The sequence below is a fragment of the Carcharhinus amblyrhynchos genome, chromosome 3 (assembly GCF_965287045.1).
Source record: "Carcharhinus amblyrhynchos chromosome 3, sCarAmb.v2.hapA, whole genome shotgun sequence".
Classification (NCBI taxonomy): Eukaryota; Metazoa; Chordata; class Chondrichthyes; order Carcharhiniformes; family Carcharhinidae; genus Carcharhinus; species Carcharhinus amblyrhynchos.
The window spans coordinates 86,552,129-86,575,867 of NC_137326.1; positions in this window are offsets into that span (position 1 = coordinate 86,552,129).

A 23,739-nucleotide genomic window follows, 5' to 3' on the forward strand; every position below is an offset into this window, starting at 1 on the left:
TGTAGTGAGCAAACACCTCTAGACTGGATTTATTTTAAATGAAGCTGGAAACTCAAAATGGCTCCTTTACTGTCTGAATGGAGTTGGTTTATTCTGTAAGTCATTTGCCAAAATGCTCAGATTGACCCCAAAGGATAACACTTCCAAATTTGGTGGATTCCCAGTATGGATTATTATGATATTATTTTGTGGCACACGTAGTTTAATATACTGATCAGCACACTGCTGAAGATGAAAACAGTTCAGTATATATCTTCAAAGGAAGCGATGCATGTTAATGGCCAAAATTTTATTGAGTCACCCACCACGAGAATTGGAGCGGGTGAGGGGCAAAACATGGAAAGGTCCTCAGGCAGGATTTTATGGTTTTGAGACAAGCAAGGCTGTAAAATCCCACCCATTATGTGGTATAATGGTTGGAGTAATATTGATCCATGAGTAACTCATGAAGAGCTCTCTTGGAATTCTGTTTTTCTTCGACAAAGACTCTTTTGTTTAGATTATTAATCACATTAGGCATCTTTGTGCCAATAACAGAATGTGGGGAATTGTCTTTCCATTATTCTTCCTACCCAATTTCCCTTTCCTTTATTATCAATTGGGCTTGGCATCAAAGCAGATTGTGCAAAACCAAACTTGGCAAGGTTCATCCAGAATTGGGGGTGGTGATCATGATCAAAGAAATAGCAGTCCCATGGTGAGAGTGACTTTAATTTTTGCTACAGTGATGCATTCCGTTCTTAAAAGTCCACGCAAATAATTCTATGCTTATCATTGTTGGCCCTCTTTACGCTCCAGAGCTAATGAAGTCGACTGAACCTGAATAATGCATATAACAAGTTAAAATGGAAATCAAGATCCTACTTACATCATAGGACTTTGATATATCTATATATTAAAAAGAATCTCCCCAAATCTGGCTGATGCCTTGACTTGTTAACAATATAGGCCAAATTTTCATTGTTGAGCTGTTAATGCCAGGTGAATTAAACGAAAATTGACCCGTTTTTGATAAGACTGCAAAACTTTAAAGAATTGTGGGGTTAAATTTCCACTTTGAAAGCAGTTAGAAAATCAGGCAAAAAATGTGCCTGTAATTTAATTGGTTCAGTTCCAGTTCAAGTTACTACTAAAATTAATTTGCATAATCTTGAGCAATGAAGGAGCGTGTAATAATTTCTTTTTGTTCTTTGCATTAAAAGGCATTTACTGATGCAGATAGGGTGGCAACCTGGGACAAGTTCATAAATATAGCTGAAAATGGATTTATGCAACAAAGCAAAAAATAATTAATGACTGTCTAGTCATCTGCCATAAACGATCTGACATTAGATCACTGAAAATTATATTAAAAATTTTACTGAAGTTTGTGTTTTACACGGTAGTTTCTGCGTAAAGAGATATATTTTGAGATATAAAATGTTTTACAGTGTGCTGACTAATGCTTGTGTATCTTAATAAAAACAAGCTCAACTTGAGAACCTTCACTCAATGGGAAATGGCCATGTTGGTTCTTCCAATTTAAGGGTGTGCTCAGTTTTGTAGATAGAGACAGCTTTGGGAAAAATAACTTTTAAGTCAATGTTGAAGATCGTAGGATCTTGCTTTACTACTTGACATAGACACAGTTTCCCAATCATTTTTTATGGTGGCATGTTGGCACAGTGATTAGCATTGCTGCCTCACAGTGCCAGGGACCTGGTTCAATTTGTGGCTTAGGTCACTGTCGGGAGTCTGCACATTCTCCCGATGTATGCATGGATTTCTTCCAGGTGCTCCCATTTTCTCCTGCTGTCTGAAAGACATACTGGTTAGGTGCATTGGCCATCCTAAATTCTCCCTCAGTGAAACAGAGCAGGTGCTGGGGTGTGGTGACTAGGGGATATTCACAGTAACTTCATTGCAGTGTTAATGTAAGCCTACTTGTGACACTAATAAATAAACTTTAAATTTTACTGCTTCAGCCAATTTCACCCATATACAAACTCACAAACCCCACAATTTTACAATTAATAACATGAAATAACCAAGAGTTCAATCATTCATGTGACATTCTGACATTATCTACTTTTCAGGATTGACTGAGATGATTTGCATAAACTGATAAAAATGAATTGTGTTTCTTAGGGATAAATATGCAATGCATCATATTAATACTGTTGATCCAAACAATGATAATTAATGAGTAGTGGATTCATTCATTCCTTCAGAACTCAAAGATGTTAATACCAGCGAGTTCCCCTCTCTGCAAACACTATTGAAAATCTCGTTGTGGGCTAGGGTTAATTAATAATAATAAAGAACTGTAGCAGGTTGAAGCCTCACATGTTTATTGCATTGTCACTTTCAATTTGCCCCACAGCCAAAGCAAAGGAGTCTGGTTACGACAAAAGTTTCCACAGAGAAACCTCTTGCAATGTAATAACAACACATAAGTCAATAAATTGTTTATTTTTATAGTACCTGTTCATATTTGAATGGCATGAGAAGCAATTTAGAATAAAGTAACTCAGAAGGTTATGAATTCAAAATTTGTTCCAAGCCTTGAGAATATAATTCAGGTTCACACATCCCTGGGCAAGAACTCCATTGTCAGAGGAACCACCTTTCAGATGTGATGATAAGCCAAAGTTATGCTGAGGCAGACATAAAGGATTTCACAGCCCTATACAAAAAAGTTCTCCTGCTATCATAGTCAACATTTATACAAAACTATCATCACTAAAACAGGTTACCTATCTTATGGCTGTCTTTGATATCCTAAGATGTTGCTACTGGCTGTGATCTTTATCTAAATAATAGCAATAATTAAAATTCCTATTTGTTTACCTCTCTGTGCATGGTTAACCCTGATCTATTTTTCTGAGTCAAGCCTGCTTCTACTTGCAATGTGTGCTCCTCATGGAATTCTTTCACCAAGAGGAATCCCATGAGTGAAAAGAGTAGGGTGCTGCATCACCAAAACAGGCAGTGAGGGTTCTTACATAGGCAGAGGTACCTTCATCCCAACCCATGATAACTCATACTACCTACCTCCCACATGTACCTTCATGGCCACCATGTGAAGTTGATACCAGCAATGCCAATTCATGACCCCACCCAACACTTTGACCCTTATACTTCCCTAACCAACTCAACCAGTAGCTGCCACAGACAAACCTCAGGAGATATGCTGAGATGAAATCTAATAAAGATCTAATTATCAAACAGAACCTTTACTAAATTAAAAAACTCATTCATGAAAGCCTATTCAAATTTTTAAAATCTCTCCTTAAAGGTCACAAATTTAAAGTTTTAAATTTAAATGCTTAATTACTAATACAAAAACAAACAAACTTATATTCATAAATCCACATCATAGACAGATATAATTCTCTAATAAACTCTTTGAGCTATGAAACAAACTGTGAACTTTAGACCCCACCAACTCTAGATGAGATAATTATCGGTGATGAAAAGCAACGAAGTATTATTCATCCTGAGAAAATGTCAACAAAAAGCTATTGTAACTGCCAGAACAGAGATTTTCAGCCCTCACTGATGCAGATAACCTTTAATAAATTTTGAGAGTTACTTAAATAAATCCACATCGTGACAGTTCTATAGTCCTCATCCACCCTTCTTGAGTTTTTGAGTCTAATCTAAAAATGTGTGATTCCCAACCTGTGGGTCAAAGCCGTTCACGCAACAAAAAATGGGTTCTATTCAAGCTCAGCTTTAAGCACAAATTAAAGCTATATGTATGGTGCATTGTTTCCTTCTTGAGTGAGTTACATTCCATCCCCTTTTCTCTTCTTGGAGAAACAGGTTTGGTGGGAAATCAGGGTGAAATTTCCACAGCTGGTTGCTGCCCACCAATTTTCAAGATCCTCAAAGTTCCAATGGTGAAAATCTGGATCCATATTTTTCTTTGGCTGTTACATTTGGACGGAGAAGGAATCACTTCAAGTCTCTGCTGCTCTCCTTGGAGAACGTTTGGTATTTATCACCATTTCCCTGGGGCTTACTACAATTTCCCATATGGTAGGCTCAGGAAGCAGAATTAAATTGGGCATCTGCTGCATGCCCAGATAACACTGTCATTTAATATCCGTGGGAAAATTGGGTGGTGGTATTTTCAGCAAGATGAAGACGGAAATGCCCAGGGTGGGATTCTCCGAAAAAAATTTCAAGTGTCAAGTTTGCGTAAAAATTGGAGTAAATGCTGCTAGTTTCTTTTTTCAGTGGGATTTTCAAAATGAATCTCCCATACTCTGTGCACTGTAGAGTGCCCCAGCGCGAATCTCACAAAATACTTGGGGGCCTATTCCTGCTGGAGAGGCTGAAATCAGCACATTGAGCAAGCCACTGCGCACGCGCCGATCTGTCAACACCGAGCTCGGTACATGTGCAGTTGCTTCGCACTGCCAGCCTCCTGATCGCTGGCCAGTTCAATTGCTAGGCAGCCCTGCAACACTCCCCCAAAGCCTAGACATGACAGGCCCTGCCTCAATCTCCTCTGGCCTCGGCAGTCCAGATCGCCTGAGCCCCCTTATCGGCAGCCCTGACCTTTGTCCCTCCCCCCACAGGCCTGGTCCCCCACAGCAAGCTGACCCTCGCCCACCCCAACCTACCTTGATGGCCATCCCCGATTGCTGTTCTCCCTCCCCACTCTGTCACTGCCAAGTGCAGAGTGGCAGTGGGACTCCGCAGCTCCAGTGATACCTCACCAGAGGCTCCGCACTATTAGCCCCAGCCCCATCTGGCCCTTCCCCTTTGGTACTGCCCGATACCCAGTGGGAGGGGGGGGTGCAATGATGCCTCTTGGGCACTGCCAGGGGGCCAGGGTGACAATGCCAAGCTGACAATGCCCAGGGGGCACCCCCTCTACCCCTGACCTCCATTGCCGCCCTTTCACACAAGTGGGGAGCTGCTGTAATGCCCGCTGGAGTGAAACAGTCCTGGGGGGAGACCTAAGCAGTCCCTGACAATTCAATTCCAGACGCGCTAATGAAATGGAAATCCTAAATTAAATTATTCAGTTCCCCGCCAGAAATCCAGCAGCCGGGTACTTGTGGACGAGGCGGTGCCCAGCAGGAAGCCTGCTAAGCAGCCTTCACTTGAGTCTCCCAGCCCAAGCACTGGGAGAATCATACCCCGTTTCCCATCCCCTACAATGTCAGTGAAATGGCAGTAAGTCTCAGCACCTAATACTAGTGATAATCTCTTCATTGTTTACACTGTGTTTGTTGTGCTAACATCATTGAACATAAAAGTAGGGAGGTCTTGCTGCGACTGTATAGGGCATTAGTGAGGCCGCAGCTGGAGTACTGTGTGCAGTTTTGGGCGCCGTACTTACGCAAGGATATTTTGGCCTTGGAGGGAGTGCAGAGGAGGTTTACTAGGCTGATGCCGGAGTTGAGGGGGTTGAGCTATGAGGAGAGGTTGAATAAACTAGGCTTGTACTCGTTAGAGTTTAGAAGAATGAGGGGAGATCTCATTGAGACGTATAAGATGATGAATGGGATGGATAGGATAGAGGTGGAGAGACTCTTCCTGCTCAGAAAGGACAGTAGGACTAAGGGGCACAGCCTCAAGATAAAGGGGGGGTGGTTTAGAACAGAGTTGAGGAGGAAGTTCTTCACTCAAAGGGTGGTGAATCTCTGGAATTCTCTACCCGTTGAAGTGGTGGAGGCTGCCTCGCTAAATATTTTTAAGACGCGGGTTGATGGGTTTTTGATAAGAGAGGGGATTAAGGGTTATGGGGAGAGGGCGGGAATGTGGAACTGAGTCACGACAGATCAGCCATGATCTTATTGAATGGCGGGGCAGGCTCGAAGGGCTAGATGGCCTACTCCTGCTCCTATTTCTTATGTTCTTATGTTCTTATTCTGTTGCTAATAATATGGCAGATTATCAGAATTATACATGCAATTCAATCTCCAGATTTGTATCTACTCCAGGGTAAAATTAAAGTCTATTTCTGTTGCTATAAGATATACTACAAGAGTTGGCCAGTTCCATTTGTCCTTAATGATCATAAACTAAAAAGACAAAAAATGCATACAGTTGCACTCTATGGAAATGGTTCAAAAATCTTCCCTGCCCACTCTGTAGGAATGTAGTAAAGTTGGTGTTGGTTAGCTTAGATGGCTGATTCATGATGTAGACTGATGCCAACAGCATGGGTTCAATTCCCATAATGGATGAGGTTATTCATGAAGGTCCCATTTTCTCAACCTTGCCCCTCATCTGAAGTGTGGTGATCCTCAGGTTAAATCACCACCAGTAAGTTCCTCCCTCCCTCCTTCAAAGGGGAGAGTAGCATATGGTCACCTGGGATGATGGTGAATTTACATAGTAAGGCATTTCATCTCACCTGAGAGATGGCAGGAAGATTCAGTCGATTTGAACAGCCGGGTTGCACTTACTTACCATTTGTCAACATCCCATTCAAAATGGCCATGAATTTGTTGGGATTTGGCTAACACTGGAAACTCACTGGAGCAACCTGCATGTGGTCAGGGTTTTGGGAGAGAAATCTGGTCAGCAGTTAGGATGAATGGCTGCCACTGGGTAGAGGAATCTGAAGATTTCTTCATGAGACCCTAAGTAGCACTATTGTTCCTCCCACTGCTACAATCCGGTTAGGGATCAATATCCTTTTTGTTTAAAGTAAACAAGTTTTAAAACACAATTATCCAATAAAAGCATAAAGTCACAAGATTCCATGGTTTAAACAAACAAAATAAACTTTATTATACAAAGTCAGAAAAGTAAAACACTCTATAGTATCTAACTTATACTTTGATATTCAGAATTAACATGGGGCAAATATGAATTAACAGGCAACCTGTGGTTCAGCATGCCACACGGCACAGTAATTGGCTGATGCGACCAAAGCAGATCACATGGGTTTCTCAGTAGTGACCCAGATGTCAGTGATCACTATGAGTCACAAAAAGCGTGGCCTCCCTCAAGAGGGATTTCATCTCTTCTCTTATAAACTACTCTAAGTCGGACTGCCTCATTGGCTGCTCACTCCCCAATTGTTAAATCTCTCTAAATGATTCTCAAAGCTGCACTCTCACCTCTATAACTATCGGTTCACTTCCAATTTTTTCACTAGCTTGCTCCACTCAGCTGGCACTGCCCCTGGGTTTCTCTGAATTCCAGTTCCCAGCTGCACTAAGATATAAATGTCTCCCAGGGCTTCTTCTGACCATTAATCCTAGCCAATAACTTAACTGCCTGTGGCCTGCTGGCATTTCTCACGCTTCCCTGTCAATGGAAAACCACATGAGGTCCAAAATTACAACTAACAGCTGCACCAATGACTCTCAGGCCTTCTTTGAGCACTAACTGTCAGCAGTTACAGCAGCAACATTTTGAGTATAGCCTCTTCCCTGCTGCAGGACATGCAGATATGTTTTAATGAGAGACTCCCCTTAAGTTCCATGACAAGAAAACCTTTCAGTGTTTTCTGAATTCTTTTCAATTAATTTAGCTCTGACTCCCAAAGCAAAACATTTCTCCGGACTGCACTTCTATGCAAGCAGTGTAGATGTCACAGGGGTGGTTTCCTGGCATTTCCTGCTGGCGGGATCTTCGTTGGGGCAGCACGGTGGCACGGTGGTTAACACTGCTGCCTCATAGTGCCAGGGACCAGGGTTCAATTCCCAGCTTGGGTCACCATTCATGTGGAGTCTGCACATTCTCCCCACGTTTGTGTGGGTTTCCTCTGGGTGCTCTGGTTTCCATAGAACCATAGAACAATAGAAAATTACAGCTCAGAAACAGGCCTTTTGGCCCTTCTTGTCTGTGCCGAACCATTTTTTGCCTAGTCCCACTGACCTGGACCATATCTCTTCACACCCCTCTCATCCATGAACCCGTCCAAGTTTTTCTTAAATGTTAAAAGTGACCCCGCATTTACCACTTTATCTGGCAGCTCATTCCACACTCCCACCACTCTCTGCGTGAAGCAGCCCCCCCTAATATTCCCTTTAAACTTTTCTCCTTTCACCCTTAACCCATGCCCTCTGGTTTTTTCTCTCCCCTAGCCTCAGTGGAAAAAGCCTGCTTACATTCACTCTATCTATACCCATCAAAATCTTATACACCTCTATCAAATCTCCCCTCTTTCTTCTACGCTCCAGGGAATAAGTCCTAACCTATTCAATCTCTCTCTGTAACTCAGCTTCTCAAGTCCCGGCAACATCCTTGTGAATCTTCTCTGCACTCTTTCAACCTTACTTACATCCTTCCTGTAACGAGGTGACCAAAACTGTACACAATACTCTAAATTCAGCCTCACCAATGCCTTATACAACCTTACCATAACACTCCAACTTTTATACTTGATACTCTGATTTATAAAGGCCAGTGTACCAAAAGCACTCTTTACGACCCTATCCACCTGTAACGTCACTTTTAGGGATTTCTGTCCCTGTACTCCCAGATCCCTCTGTTCAACTGCATTCTTCAGAGTGCTGGTTGGGGGCATCGGCCATGCTAAATGGTCCCTCAGTATACCCAAACAAGCACTGGAATGTAGTGACGAGGGGATTTTCACAGTAATTTCATTGTAGTGTCAATGTAAGCTACTTGGTTCACTAATAAAAACACTTTAAAACTGTTCTGGTCTCCCCCGTCACGAACGCCCGCCATAAGGGGCACAGAAAATCCACCCCTCCAGTTTTCCAGCTCAGTAAGCCTATCTGCTGTTTTAAGATTTAACCTTCTTGGCTGTGAACCACTCAAGTCAATGTAGCCCCAACATTTAAGTGTAATATGCTCCAAGCTACTTTAGTTGCAGTGGTTCCATTTTCTACGGTTAAATTTAATCTTTCCACAATCAAAAATTACCTTGACAGAATGTGAACACAGATAGTTATCACACTGCCTACTAAAAAAAAGATAAAGTTAAGGATTAAGAGCTGAATCCAATCTAATGACCCTCTAACCTAAACTATTCCAATGTTATCTATATGCCTATCCACTGACCATTTGAACACCCTTATAGTTGGTGAGTCCACAACTGCTGCAGGCAGGGCATTCCACTCCCTTACTACCCTCTGAGTAAAGAACCTACCTCTGACATCCGTCCTATAATTACCACCCCTCAATTTAAAGCTATGTCCCCTCGTGTTAGCCATCACCATCCGAGGAAAAAGGCTCTCACTGTCCACCCTATCTAACCCTCTGATCATCTTGTACAGCCAGGTTGCAGTTGAAAGTAAGTGTGGGAACCCCAACTAACTCTAACCCTAACTCTACAACAGCTGTCCCTTGCCTAGTTTCCACTAAACAGGAAGGGAAGGAATGTTAAAATGAACCTCCCAATTCATAGGACTTCCCATTGTAGGTATACAAATCAAGCCAGCAAACTAGTGAAGTCAAACAATTATGATGGTCATAGCAGTTGAATATTGCTGACATTCACTATTGAGGTTAACACAAGAAAGAAGGCCTTCTAAATGAAGGAATGAAGGGGAACAGGCATGTGTCAAAATGTAAGAAATCAAAACCTTCATGAGAGAAGGAGCAAGAGAAAATTGGCAATTAATATACTAAACTACAGAAAAGAAATTGTCCCTTAAATTCCAAACACGACCATAAACCCATGCTGCACTTGGAGGCTATGCTGCACTCTCAGCTGAATTGCAGTCTCTACAGGAACCAATCCAAAGTTTTCCCCAGATTCTCGCAGACTTACTGCTCCCTGTTTCACTGAAAATGAGTGTCTGTCAAAAATCATTTCTTTCAGTTTTCTGAAAATCCCCAAACTGACTTTAAGATGCTACACCCTCGCTGTAGGAAGTATTCTTTCTGGACTTTTTTCTGGAGCGGTCACGGCAGCGATGAGCGTCGTGATGTTGGAGTTGGATTCGCCGTCAGGAGTCACCTTGTTCGGAAACTTGATAGTCTACCCTAGGATGTGAACGACCGGCTTATGACATTACAGCTTCCGCTACAGAACAGAAGTTAAGCCACCCTGATCAGCACCTATGCCCCCACAATGAACAACCAGGACGAGATGAAAGACAATTTCTACGAAGAACTAGACACCCTATTATCAACAGTGAGCAGTACCGACAAGCTGATCTTGCTTGGCAATTTCAATGCAAGAGTAGGGTGTGACTCTGCAATCTGGCAGAGAATCATTGGGAAGCATGGAGTAGGCAAGTGTAACAGTAATGGCCTACTCTTAATGAAGACCTGTGCAGCACACGGCCTCCTCATCACCAACACAACCTTCCGTCTGCCTGCCCGTAACAAGACCTCCTGGACGCACCCCCACTCTAAGCATTGGCATCTTATTGACTACGTCATTGTCAGGAGAAAAGACAGGCAGGATGTCAGAGTAACCAAGGCCATGTGTGGTGCTGACTGCTGGACAGATCACAGGCTCATTGTCTCCAAAATAAGCCTCCGCATCAGACCCAAGAGGTGACCACAAGGGAGCAACATTATGAAAAGAATCAATGCGGCCAAGCTAAGGAGCCCCAGCATAGCTTCAGCACTGGCTGAAGACTTAGAAATCAAGCTTACTGACCTACACCTCACAGGCAGGTCTGAGGATGACCAGGAAAGCTTCAGGGATGCTATCCATTCATCTGTGCTGAAGATGCTCAGGCCCTCCCCCAACAAACAGCATGATTGGTTCGATGAGAATGATGAGGAGATACAGGCTCTACTTGTTGAAAAGCACCGTCTTCATCAGGCCTGTCAGAACGACCCATCTTCAGCTGCCAAGAAAAATGCTTTTACCAGTGCTTGCAGGACAGTCCAGAATAAACTGTAAAATACAGGATGCCTGGCTGAGCTCCAAGGCAGATGAAATACAGGGATACACTGACAAAAACGACTTGAAATGGTTCTATGAAGCCCTCAACACTCCCTATGGACCTTAGTCTCTCGGGAGCTCCCCCCTCCTGAGTACAGATGGTACAACTCTCATTATAGAGAGGGCTCAGATCCTGCAGAGGTGGGCTGAACACTTTGAAGCTGTCCTCAACCGACCGTCATCTATTAACGATGAGGCAATAGACAGGATTCCGCAGGTTGATATCAACAGCGCCATGGATGACCCACCAGTCGTAGTTGAAGTCATGAAAGCTGTCAGCCAGCTATTCAGTGGCAAAGCCCCAGGGGCAGATGCCATACCCACAGAGATCTATAAAGCTGCTGGTCCTGCACTTATCGAGAAGCTCATGGAGGTGTCCCCGTCCTTTTGGAAGCAAGGATCCATTCCTCAGGAGCTTAAAGATGCTTTCATCGTACACCTCTACAAGAGGAATGGCAATCGGCAAGTATGCGATAACCACTGAGGAACCTCACTGCTCTCCATCATAGGAAAAACCCTCGCAAGAGTCCTGCTAAATCGTCTGGTCACTCATCTGGAGCTGGGCCTGCCTCCAGAGTCACAGTGTGGTTTCCGCAAAGGTTGTGGGACTATTGACATGATTTTTGCTGTGGGCCAACTTCAGGAGAAGTGTCAGGAACAGAATCGCGAGCTCTACACAATCTTTGTTGACCTCGCGAAAGCCTTCGACACTGTAAGCCAACAAGGCCTGTGGAGGATCATGTCAAAGTTTGGCTGCCCCCCCCCCAAATTCATTCAGATGGTACGCCAGTTCCATGATGGCACGATGGCCTGAGTTCTGGATGGTGGAGAATCCTCTGAGGCATTCCCAGTCACCAATGGCGTCAAACAGGGCTGTGTGCTCACACCCACACTGTTCAGCATGATGTTTATTGCCATGCTGAATGATTCCTTCACGGACAGTGTTGCTGGAATCAGCCTCAAGTACAGAGTGGATGGGAAGCTTTTCAACCTGCAGAGACTTCAAACTATTACCAAAGTGAAAGAGACTGTTCTGAGAGATTTCCTCTTTGCCCATGACTGCGCCCTGTATGCTGGCTCAAGATGTGGGTATGCTGGCTCAGGGCCAGGGATGCAAGTCAGTATGGTTAAATTTTCCACATCTTGTGACAACTTTGGACTCACCACCAACATTAAAAAGACCAAAGTCATGCACCAGCCTGCTCCTCGTGCACCGTACACAGAACCCATAATCACAATCAAAGGGCAGAAACTACAGGCAGTGGACCAGTTCACTTACCTTGGCAGCACCCTCTCCCAAGCAGTGACTACTGATGCAGAAGTTAACTGCAGAATAGCAAAGGCAAGTTTTGCTTTTGGTAGACTGCGCTTCCCGTATGGGAACGTCGAGGAATCAGCCCAGCAACAAAACTGAAGGTCTATAGCGCTATGGTACTCACTACCCTCCTGTATGCTTGTGAAACGTGGACTGTGTATCAAAGGCATGCAAGGCATCTCAATCATCCACATCACTTGGCTTTGCAGAATATTATGCATCCGATGGCAAGACAAAGTACCAGACATTGAAGTTCTCTCTAGAGCAAGTCTACCATCAGTCCACACACTGCTGACGAGAGCGCAGACCCGATGGGCAGGTCATGTCATCTGTATGTCAGACGAGCGCATACCCAAGCAACTCCTTTTTGGGGAACTCTCTGCTGGAGGACGCTCACATGGAGGGCAGAAAAAACACTTCAAAGACAGACTCAAGGCCTCCCTGAAGTCACTTGACATTGACGCGACCACCTGGGAAACGCTGGCACAAAACTACCCTACCTGGCACTGCCTCTTCCACAAAGGCTGTCAAGCTCACCAAGCAAGGTGTATTGGTGAGGCATAACTCAAATGCGAGCTGTGCAAGTCCAGAGCCACCAGTGCAACAACTACAGTCTCTACACAAGTCTGTCCAATATATGCCAGGACATTCCGTGCCCGAATTGGCCTGATCAGTCATCTTCGGACACACTGCAACCAGCCTCAAAATGACGAATGGTGTCGAGGTCCTTATTGATGACGATGGACAAACAACAGCTTCTGGATGAATCACAGCTTGGTACGGCTTCTGCTCTGACCAGGCCCACAAGGAACTACAAAGGGATGTAAACGAACTGCAGTCCAACACACAAATCAGCTTCATATCCATTAACTCTGTCTACATTTCCGCTGCCTTGGAAAAGCAGCAGCATAATCAAGGATTCCATGCACCCTGGACATACTCTCTTCCACCTTCTTCTGTCAGGAAAAAGATACAAAAACCTGAGATCATCTACCAACCGACTTGAGAACAGCTTCTTTCGAGCTGCCATCAGACTCTTGAATGGACCTACTTTGCATTAAGTTGATCTTTCTCTACACCCAAGTTATGACAGTAAAACCACATTCTGCATTCTCTCTTTTCCTTCTCTTTGAACAGTACGCTTTCTCTGCATAGCGCACAAGAAACAATACTTTTTATTGTATACCAATACATGTGACAATAAAAAATTCGAATCAAAATATAATCCTTCTCTCAACCACCTCATGGTGAGTCTTCCAGTGTTTTTAAATCTCCACAAGTCTTATCTCTTCAACCAGTGAATCAGTTCCCACCTGCATCTGGCCTGGCAGCTAACAGAGAATGGCCTGGTAGATGCAGGGAGAATGTTCCGGATAGTGGGGAGTTCAGAACCAGGAGTCACTGTCTGAGGATTCGGGGTAGACCATTTAGGATGGATTGAGCAGACATTATTCACCCAAACAGTAGTGAGCCTGTGAAATTCATTACCACAGGAAGTAGTTGATGCCAAAACATTGAATGTATTTAAGAGATGGCGAGATATAGCACTTGGGGTGAATGGGTTCAAAGGTTATGGGGAGAAAATAGGATCAGGCTATTGAATTGGATGATCAGCCTTGATTGTGATGAATGGCGGAGCAGGATTGAAGGGCCAAATGGCTTCCTCCTGCTTCTATCTTCTAAGTTTCTATGTTTTCCCCTGTCTTGATGTACACAAGATTTTCTCTGTCTGTTTTAGTTATTTGTGTCAATAAGACTGTACAGCAAGTCCAACTGTTCCTTTCTTTGCGTCCAGATGTGTAAAGTGGCATTTGAATTTAAATAGGAATTTCCCTAAGACTGTGCTGTCTATCCCCATGGTAACCAGGGTCATATACGCTTATTGCAGGCAGATCGAGGCGGAGATCCCTCTCCATTAATTCATTTTATCTTGAATTAAAAGAAACTTTTTAGAACATGGCAGCCTTATAACATCTAGTGGTCATAACAGCTTGAGAGAATAACAGTTGAAAATTAAATAGCTGCTTAAATTAGGGACAGATTTTATCAGTAGTGTGATTACTGAATAGAAACCACCAGGTAGCTGTGATTTTGCATGTTTTATTGCAGAAAATGATTCCTCAATGCTTTTCATAATGGTTCATTTGTCAGGGAAGTGAATTGCAAGTTGATTGTATTTTTATGATTCAGCGAGTCACAAAAATTAATAATGATGGGATGTGTTTCCACTGCATTATTCCCGAAGCATTTAAGTAAATTAAACAATCTTTGTGTATAATTGAGGCATAATTATTCAACTACATTCCTATGGAAGTGTACATTTTAACTTACGAAATGGATGGCATATTTGCTGTGTAAAAATATTATTTACAATACAATCCTGATTTTGCAATAAGAGTTCTTTCTGAACGTAATTTAGCAGGAAAAATTGCAGGTCAACATACTTCACATGGTAATTCAAGCTTTGCAACATTGGATGGAGCATTGCTAATTAGAGCAGCACAACCTTTGAATATGAATCACTTGAGCTTCACATAAATAATAAATTGCTTTCTCCAACAGTAACTGAAGAAAAATGGCTAAGCAGGTTCCACTCAAGATTCCTAATAAGGGAGGATGAAATTACAGGGACCACAAGCATGAAGCATTTCCAGAGCCATCAACCAATTGCAAAGTGTACATTCCAACAATGTGCTTCAATGTTCAATGACACCTTAGAAATCTGCCCTCTTTACCTGGTCTGACCTCCATGTGACTCTACAGCCACAAAAATGTGGTTGACTCTTACACTCTCTCTGAAATTGCCTGGCAGGCCATTCAGTTCAAGGGTAATTAGGGATGGGGTAATAAATGCTGACCCAACCAGTGATGCCCACATCACGTGAATGAATAATAAAAAAAAACTGCTACTGCACCAAAGAGAGACCCTGGGTTTGATTCTGGCCTCAGGTCACTGGCTGTTGGAGTGTGCACATTCTCCCTGTGTCTGCATGGGTTTCCTCCAGGTACTCTGGTTTCCCTCCCACAATCCAAAGATGTGCAGGTTAAGTGGATTGGTCACATTAAATTGCCCCTTAGCATTCCAAGGTGTGTAGATTAGATGGATTAAACATCGTAAATGTGTGGGGTGATGGGGATAGGGTGGGAAAGCGTATTGGGTAGGATGCTCTGCAGAGTTGATGCAAACTTGATGGGCCAAATGTCCTCCCTCTGCACTGTAGAAATTCTATAACATGAGATTCTATAACAATAAGCAGGGTAAGAGTTTCCGTTTAATGCCACTTTGGGAGAAATGAGGACAATCATATTTGTTGGCACTGAAGGCAAATTCTTTAAGTTAATTTCCTGTAGGACTTGAACACATATAAGGAAAATTGCATCTATTCTGTAAAGCCAGCATCCAATTGTAAATGTGTTGACAGTTAAAATCCTTCCCTTCCCTTTCCTAATTCATTAAGCAAGGATAAAAGTGAGCTGGATACAGCCTAATCTTGACACACTTGTGGAAGCTTTTATTTTGAGAGGTGCACTAGAAACATTCTCTCCCGGTCAATCTGCTGTAGCTGTGCCTGTGAGTCCCCAGTTGATGCCCACTGTCAGCCAACAAACTGAATGTACATTCTCTGTCTCATGTTATGAGAAATGATACCAGGTATACAAATAGCAATATCAAAAGAACATGAAAGAACATCATATCCCCGTCACCCCACCATTAACAAAAACGGACCCCAAGGAGGTGACAAGGAAGAGGATTTCTGGACAGCAAGCCTAGACATCTTGTTGAAATTAACAGCAGGCTGTATATTGAATACTTTTTACCCAACAACAGCCTGACTGATAGGCTGCCTGCCCTTTGAGTAGGAAAGCCTGTGGCCAATAGACCATAGCCCAAAGAGCTGTGAAGAAGGAATGCCTGGGAAACTGACTGACAGTTTGAAATTGAAATTTGAAAATGAATTTGAAAAAAAAACTGACACTTGGAACTGATTAAAACAGGAGCAAAAACAAAAAAAAGCTCTTAAAATGGAGATCCAGTCTCCTTAAAGAAACTCAGTGACTCGCCAAGTGAGCTTTGACAAAGGGTCATCTGGACTCAAAATGTTGGCTCTTTGCTTACAGATGCTGCCGGACCTGCTGAGATTTTCTTTTTTGGTTTCAGTGACCCACCTGCTTCCTGACTTCCATCAATGAAATAAGTCATACAAATAGGTTTGCAATCTTCAAATCCTTTAATTCTCATCCAACTCTCTGTGGGATAAAGCTCCCACCTCCAACCACTGTACCTGTAACCTTGAAATGACAGTATGTTTAATGGTAGAAGTCTATTTTTTATGTGAAATCAAAACCTATAAAAAAAGCTGTCATTATCCAAGTAGTTTTTGATGGACAGAGTTACGGTACCATTCATGAAGTAAAAATGCAGCCATTTCACTTCCCCAAATTAGAATGGAGGCTCGCTGATTGAAGCAAGAATTTTAGAATCATCCACCTGTAGAATGGTTATAGCACAGAAAGAGGTCATTCAGCCCACTGAGTCCTCACTGCTTCTTGTTAGAGAAACTGAGCTCATCCCTGTTACATGGGGCAGAGTTCTCATAAACAAATTCAAAGTGTTGAATTTGCTGCTTTTTTCAGTGGGAGTTCACACTAGAATCTCCCACACTTTGTGCACTGCAGAGGCCACCAGCGTGATTATCATTAGATTTCAGAGGGTGGGTGTATTCTCGCCCAGGAGGCTGAAACCAGCAGAAATCTGCGCACGCGCAGTGGATGTGAACTATCAGCCTTTTATGAAGGTTGGTCATAATTTCCTTATTTCTGCTCAATCGCTAGCCAACCTGGGAACCCCACAGTGCTACCCCCCCACCCCCTCATGGCCCGATCATGTTCCCCCAGAACATTCCCAGGTCAGCCATAACTCCCTCCCAACCCCGCTCCTGGTCTCGGCTCACCTTGATCTCCAGCTCTACCCCACCACTCCCCCACAGTGCAGATATCCTCACAGGCAGACACCCACCCTCCCGCCATCTCGACAAACACCCATCTTCCTCCAGCTGACCCATACTCCCTAGACCGCCCTGACCACTGGCCTCCCTCCGGTCCCCATCAATCCTTATGCAGAGTGGCAACAGGGCTCTCGGCCTCCACTCACTGCCCCTAAGCCCTGCCCCTAGGACCTGCCCCTATATGCCCATTCCCTTGACACTGCCCAAAGGTACCCCCTGATTAGCACATTGCCCCTTGGGTAGTACAGGGGGGCCCAGGCTAGCACTGCCAGGATGCCTATGCCTAGGGGTACTATCACCCTGCTATCCGACCCACTGGGGGAGGGGGGGGATCCCTGATTGTCCCCCACTTCACTCCAGCAGGGTCAAGCCACCAGCTCCCCAGAAATGGGGATCAATTCTAAACCTTTGGTGGAGGAGGAGAGGCTAGCAGGCTCAGAGAATTCATTCCTGTGCCTCTAATTACATACAAATTATATGTAAATAAAGATTTAAAATACTTATCTGCCTTCCCAGCCACAAGATTCTCCCACACAGCTGCATTTGAAAAATATCATGGCAGGGTGGCAGAATTGCACCCCCCCCAACCCCCTCCCCCTCCCCACCACCCCTTTGCTCTTTCCTTTTTGCTGGGCATGTGCTAATCCAATGTTGATTTGAAAACCATGCTTTATCCTCAACTACATTCTCAGGCAATGCATCCCTAACCACTCACTGCATTAGATTTATTTTTGATCACATGAAATATGTATCCCCCCTGGGTTTTGATCCCTCCAGCAATGGGAACAGTTTCACTCTATCGACCCTATCTCAACCTTTCATGATTTTGAAAACCTCCATCAAATCTCCTCTCAAAACTTCCCCAGCTTTTCCAGTTTAGCCATAAAGCTGATCCCAGGAGCAATTCTCGTGTAAGTTTTCTGCACTACCTCGAAATCTCTATCTCTACATTCTCCTCAAAGCACAGTGTTCAGGATTGGAGACAATGCACCAGTTGAACTAACCAGTGTTTTATGAAGGTTGATCATAATTTCCTTATTTCTGCACTCAGTAGGGGTGATTTTGAGTTCACACTCTCCATCTGCGAGAATGGAAACGGGTGTTCAAAATCCGGAGAGACTCGGAAAACGTGATTTGCGCCAGTGAGTTTCTGAGTTCCGGTGGAATAGCATGAAATGAGAAGGTCAAGATTGGGGTTGACTGTGAGTTACCCAGGTGTGTCCCATGAGAGGCCAGGCTTTCATGTGCATTCCTATGCAAGGTGTGAAGGCGATGTCTACCATCAGGCATTCAAATTGGGGTCATGGGGGGTACATCGGCGAGGCCTTCCTTCAGGATGCAAACACTGGTCACATGGCTGATTTATTGATGACACCACCGTAGTGGGTCAGATCTCAAACAATGTGAGACAGAATACAGGAAAGAGTTTGTGAATCTGGTGAACTGGTGCAATGACAATAATCTGTCCCTCAATGTCAACAAAATGAAAGAGATAGTCATTAACTTTAGGTGCCACAGTGGTTAGCACTGCAGCTTCATCGCGCCAGGGACCTGGGTTCAATTCTGGCCTTGGGTCACTGTCTGTGTGGAGTTTGCACATTCTTCCCATATACGCATGGATTTCTTCCAGGTGCTCCAGTTTCCTCCCACAGACTAAAATTGTGCAAGTTAGGTGGATTTGCCATGATGAATTGACCCTCATGTCAGGGGGCTAGCAGGGTACATATGTGGGGTTACAGGAATAATGGGATTGTGGTCAGTGCAGGCTTGATGGGCCAGATAGAATTCCTACAGTGCAGAAGGAGGCTATGATCTCAGACATGTCCCTACCTACAACAATGGGATGAAGTAAAAATGGTTAAGAGCTTCAAGATCACCAACAACCTGTCCTGGTTCCTCCCGGCCGACACTATAGTTAAGAAAGTCCATCAACACCTCTACTTTCTTAGACGGCTAAGGAAATTTGGCTTGTCCACAATGACTCTCACCAACTTTTATAGATGCATCGTGGAAAGCATCCTTTCTAGTCATACCACAGCTTAGTATGGCTCCTATTCAATCCAAGACCACATGAAACTACTAAACTTCATGAACAAAGACCAGTCCATCATGCAAATCAGCCTCCCATCCACTGATACCATCTACACTACTCAATGCCTCAGAAAAGCAGCCAGCATAATCAATGACACCACGCACTCTGGACACATTATCTTCCACCGGAAAAAAAGACAAAAGTTTGAGGACATGTACCAGCCGACTGAAGAACAGCTTCTTCCTTGCTGCCATCAGATTTTTGAATGGACCTACCTTGCATTAAGTTGATCTTTCTACACATCCTAGCTATTATTGTAACACTACATTCTGCACTCTCATCTCTCCTTCTCTATTCATGGGAAACAGGCATTGTCTGTATAGCGTACAAGAAAAATACTTTTCACTGTACCCAGAATCTCTGTAATCTTTTCTGTTTTCATTCAATAGCAATGTTAAACGTTTTATGAGGAGAGCAGAAACATGGTAATATAAAGCAGAGGTATACCTTCTCAGTTCATACATGATAGAATACTTAGATGCAAGGACACGTTTCATTGTGAATATGAGATCCTTTTGGGAATGGCTAACATGGTTCAGGAAGGCACAATGAATGGTTGGATGCTCAGAAAGATAGAGGAACAGAGAGATATTGGAGTGCATGTACACAGATTCCTGAAGGCTGCTGGACAAATAGCTAAGTTGGCCAAGAAGACATGCAGGATATTTTCTTTTAGACACTGAGGCGGAGAATATAGGAGCAAGAAAGTTATGCAGGAACTGTGTGAAATACTGATTAGACCACAACTGGAATACAAAATGCAGTTCTGGTGACGCCATTGAAATAAAACAAAGAGAGGTGCCATGAAGTCATGTTTTCTATTGAAAATAACTTTATGCATTTACCAGGTGAAAATCACCGATTGAGTTTACAAAGATTAAAACAGCTAATGTAAGTGTTAAAATGGACGGCAACAGTCAGGTGTCTTCAGGTGTCCAGAAACTTCTTAATTAAACGACAATATACAGGGGTGACCTCCTTGGAATGGGTGTGGTGAGACAAAACAAGTTGTGCAAGTTATACCTCTTAACATCTGTGTACATACCAAAACTCAAAATTTGACCACCAGATTCAGGAGGAGGAAGCTGTCCACCTTCCCACCCCTCCCACCCATCCCCCCACTCCCCCACCTCCCCTGTCCGCCACCCACACTCCCTCCCAGCGTGTTTTCCAATGGCAAGGGTGGCTCACCATTGGCTGGTGGCGGGGTCTTCCAGTCCTGCCAATCTCAGCAGTGTTTTGCTTAATTTGACAACTGTGCCACTGGGGAACCTATCACAGAAATGGACTGGAAGGTCCTGCTGGTGGAAAGGGCCAGAAAATTCACCCTACTGTCTCTGAGCTTGTCATTAAACAAAGGGAGCTGCAGAGAAAGCTGGTTATCATAAGCAGGTATAAATGATCACCATGCATTCTCCAGTGTGTAGCAATGTTTCTGACTTTGAATCGACGTGGACAATATAAGGATGTATCGTGTGCCCATGTGATAGAAACTGACTTCAAATATCAAATCTGATCATTTCAAGAACCAGGGGGAAATAAATCAGTTTGGAAGAGAACAGAACATCCCTGAATGATTTACCCCCATGTCCTTCTTTACCCATTTGTCAAACTTGAGCCCTGTTTGACTATCCATTTAGCACAGGCAGAGATTTTTAAAACATCAACCCAGCAGCTAGAGTATCTGGAAGAAAAGATACATCAACCACTAATATCTTTAAATCACCTTGACACCGAATCCTGATAGATTTCCAAGCTCAGCATGGATCCATTCAAATCAGCAATCTACAAATTCTGTATAACTTCATTTATTATTGGACTTTAAAATATTAAGTAATCTATTCCCCCACTTTTAACCTACTTGGTATGTGTGTGAACCTGAATGCGTGCGTGCATGAAAGCTGGAGAATTTTTGCTGTTTTAATTAGGTTAAGTGAGAAGAATTTTCCTTTTAAACATTCCAGGAGTGTCATTTACAGTCACAGCACTGTTAAATATACTTTAAATTGGCAAGCATATCCTTTAAAAGAATGTGTTGCTGTCAAATGAAGAATGGGAAAAGAGAAGAACCATTCTACATCTTTTCATTTATCATAACAAAAGAGATTTGCCAGGATGCTACCTGATCTGAGAATTTTAGTTATGACCAAAGGTTCGATAGGCTTTGGAACAGAGAAGGTTGAAGGAAGACCTGTTATGACCACGTGAGAATGGGTGAACTGGTACCTGTCTCTTCAACCTTCTCAGTTGGTCACAGTAAAGGCTGTCAGAAAATCAGATCAGTTTTAAGGGATCTACATTTGTATTAGTAAATATTAAAAGTAAAATATAAATTTAAGTGGGTTTAAACTTGTGGTCCTACGTAAGAAAGGGTAAAGCTATAATTAAACCCATGTTAGGCACAGGTTTTCATCTGGGGTATTTGTTTTCAGTTAAAACTCTTTTTCTATTGTGCTGAGAGAGTTTTACAGTGTCAAAAGTTAATAAAAGTTTGGAGAAGGAAAGAGATAATGCTTAACAACCAGAGGCACTTTTAAGGTAGGAAGGTTTTTTGAGTTTGGTTTTGGCTGAATTCATAGCAGACAGCGACAGGAGGCAAGAGAGAGAGAGAGAGAGAGAGAGAGCAACTCTCAGCTTTGCTAGAAGAAAACACATACAATGGAGCAATGGTTAAGAAAACATGCCAGAAATCTGAAGGATACCTAGTTAAGGAAACGAAAGCAAAGGAAAGGATTTTCCAGGAAACCTGAAGGTAAAGGAACAGAGGAAACTGGAATTAGAACAGGATACTGTTCAGTGAAGTCAGAGACAGAGCTGAGAAGGAGTTGGATAGTGAGAAGCCAGAAAGAGATCTGAAGTGGATCACACAATATCTTCCCACACAGAGTAGAATGTTAGGTTGAAATAATTGTGGAGTAATCAGTGGCTGGATCTCAGAGTTTGTGTAAAAGCATTCAGGACAAAGTAATCCTGAAAGGAAAGTTGGAAAATCAGGAGGTGGATCCTTGTTAAAATAATTGAAAGGAAATTTGTTTGAACGGACATTTGGAAAACTTGGAAGTGGATTCTTAATTAAAACAGTTGGTGAAAAGCATAGTCTGAAAGAAGATTTTAAAGCATATCGTTTTGAGAGTTGAACTTCAAAACACTCATGTGATAATCATTTGAGGGGGAATTTGATGAGAAATCATGGAAGATCGATTGAGTGGCATCTGCTATTCGGTTTCAGAGAGAAGTATTATCCTTGAAATCTGTACATTTATAAAAATAGGGGGAATTGAAAATGTATTGTATCACATTCAAGCTTATTATATTCAATAGACGTTTTTAAAGCTCATTTATTACTGTCAAAAGTAAACTTATATTAACACTGCAATGAAGTTACTATGAAAATCCCCTAGTTTCCACACTCCGGGCGCCTCTTCGGGTACACTGAGACAGAATTTACTATGTTCAAAGCATTTAATCAGCACATCCTTTGGACTGTGGGAGGAAGCTGGAGCATCAGGAGGAAACCCATGCATACATGGAAGAACATGCAGTCTCCTCACAAACAATGATCTGGAAATTGAACTCAGGTCCCTGCGCTATGAAGCAGCAGTGCTAACCATTGTGCTACCATGCTGCCTTTCGATGTTAATACCTAATTGGCGTTCCTGTGACTCTGTGCCTCCGTGTTTTGTTAAAATAGTAAAATGTTATAGCCTTCTGAGCGGGATTCGATTCTGGGACATTCCCATCCTGTAGTAACACCAACTGGGATCGTAACAAGGCCTATTTTTCTTTATCACAAGGGTATGACTTTTCCAAATCAGAATGTAGTCAACAATTTAAGCTGTGAGCAATAAAGAGCCAATCAAACAAGATTCTCTTGAACCAAAGGAAGAGCAAATTTATTAACCACTAAATCTGAGAAACGTAATAAAAATTTGACGTCAGGCATTTCGTCCTCATGCCTACACTACACTGTCACTCAGGCCTACACACCGCAAACACACGAACATGCTTGTACATGCTCAAGCACACACACTCATGTGTTATCACACATGTATACACACGCACCACGTGTGCACATGCACCACTTGCACACACATGTGCATGTACACAACAACGAGGCGCACACTCACGTGCACAGGCACACACACACACACACTCACACACACAGATGGTTCTCGTAGAGTTAGCTTCTGAAACCTAATGACATGCTTATTCCAAAAGAGAGAGAGAGAGGGGGAGAGAGAGCAACCTTTATTCTCTTTCCTGTACTAAAAACTTTATTGACACCATCTGGGTAATTTGCAATTTCTCTCAAGTGCCTGGGCAGCCTTGACTTGAAATATTTTAACCATTGTGTATTCCCAAGAGGTTTTGGGCAAGTTTGTGGGGCAGACATTGTTTTAATATTCAGGGCTTTGCATTTTAATGCACCTTCCTCAGACAGTTACAAGTCTTGATGAGAGTCTATATTGTATGAAATATGTCTCTCCTTACAATCCCC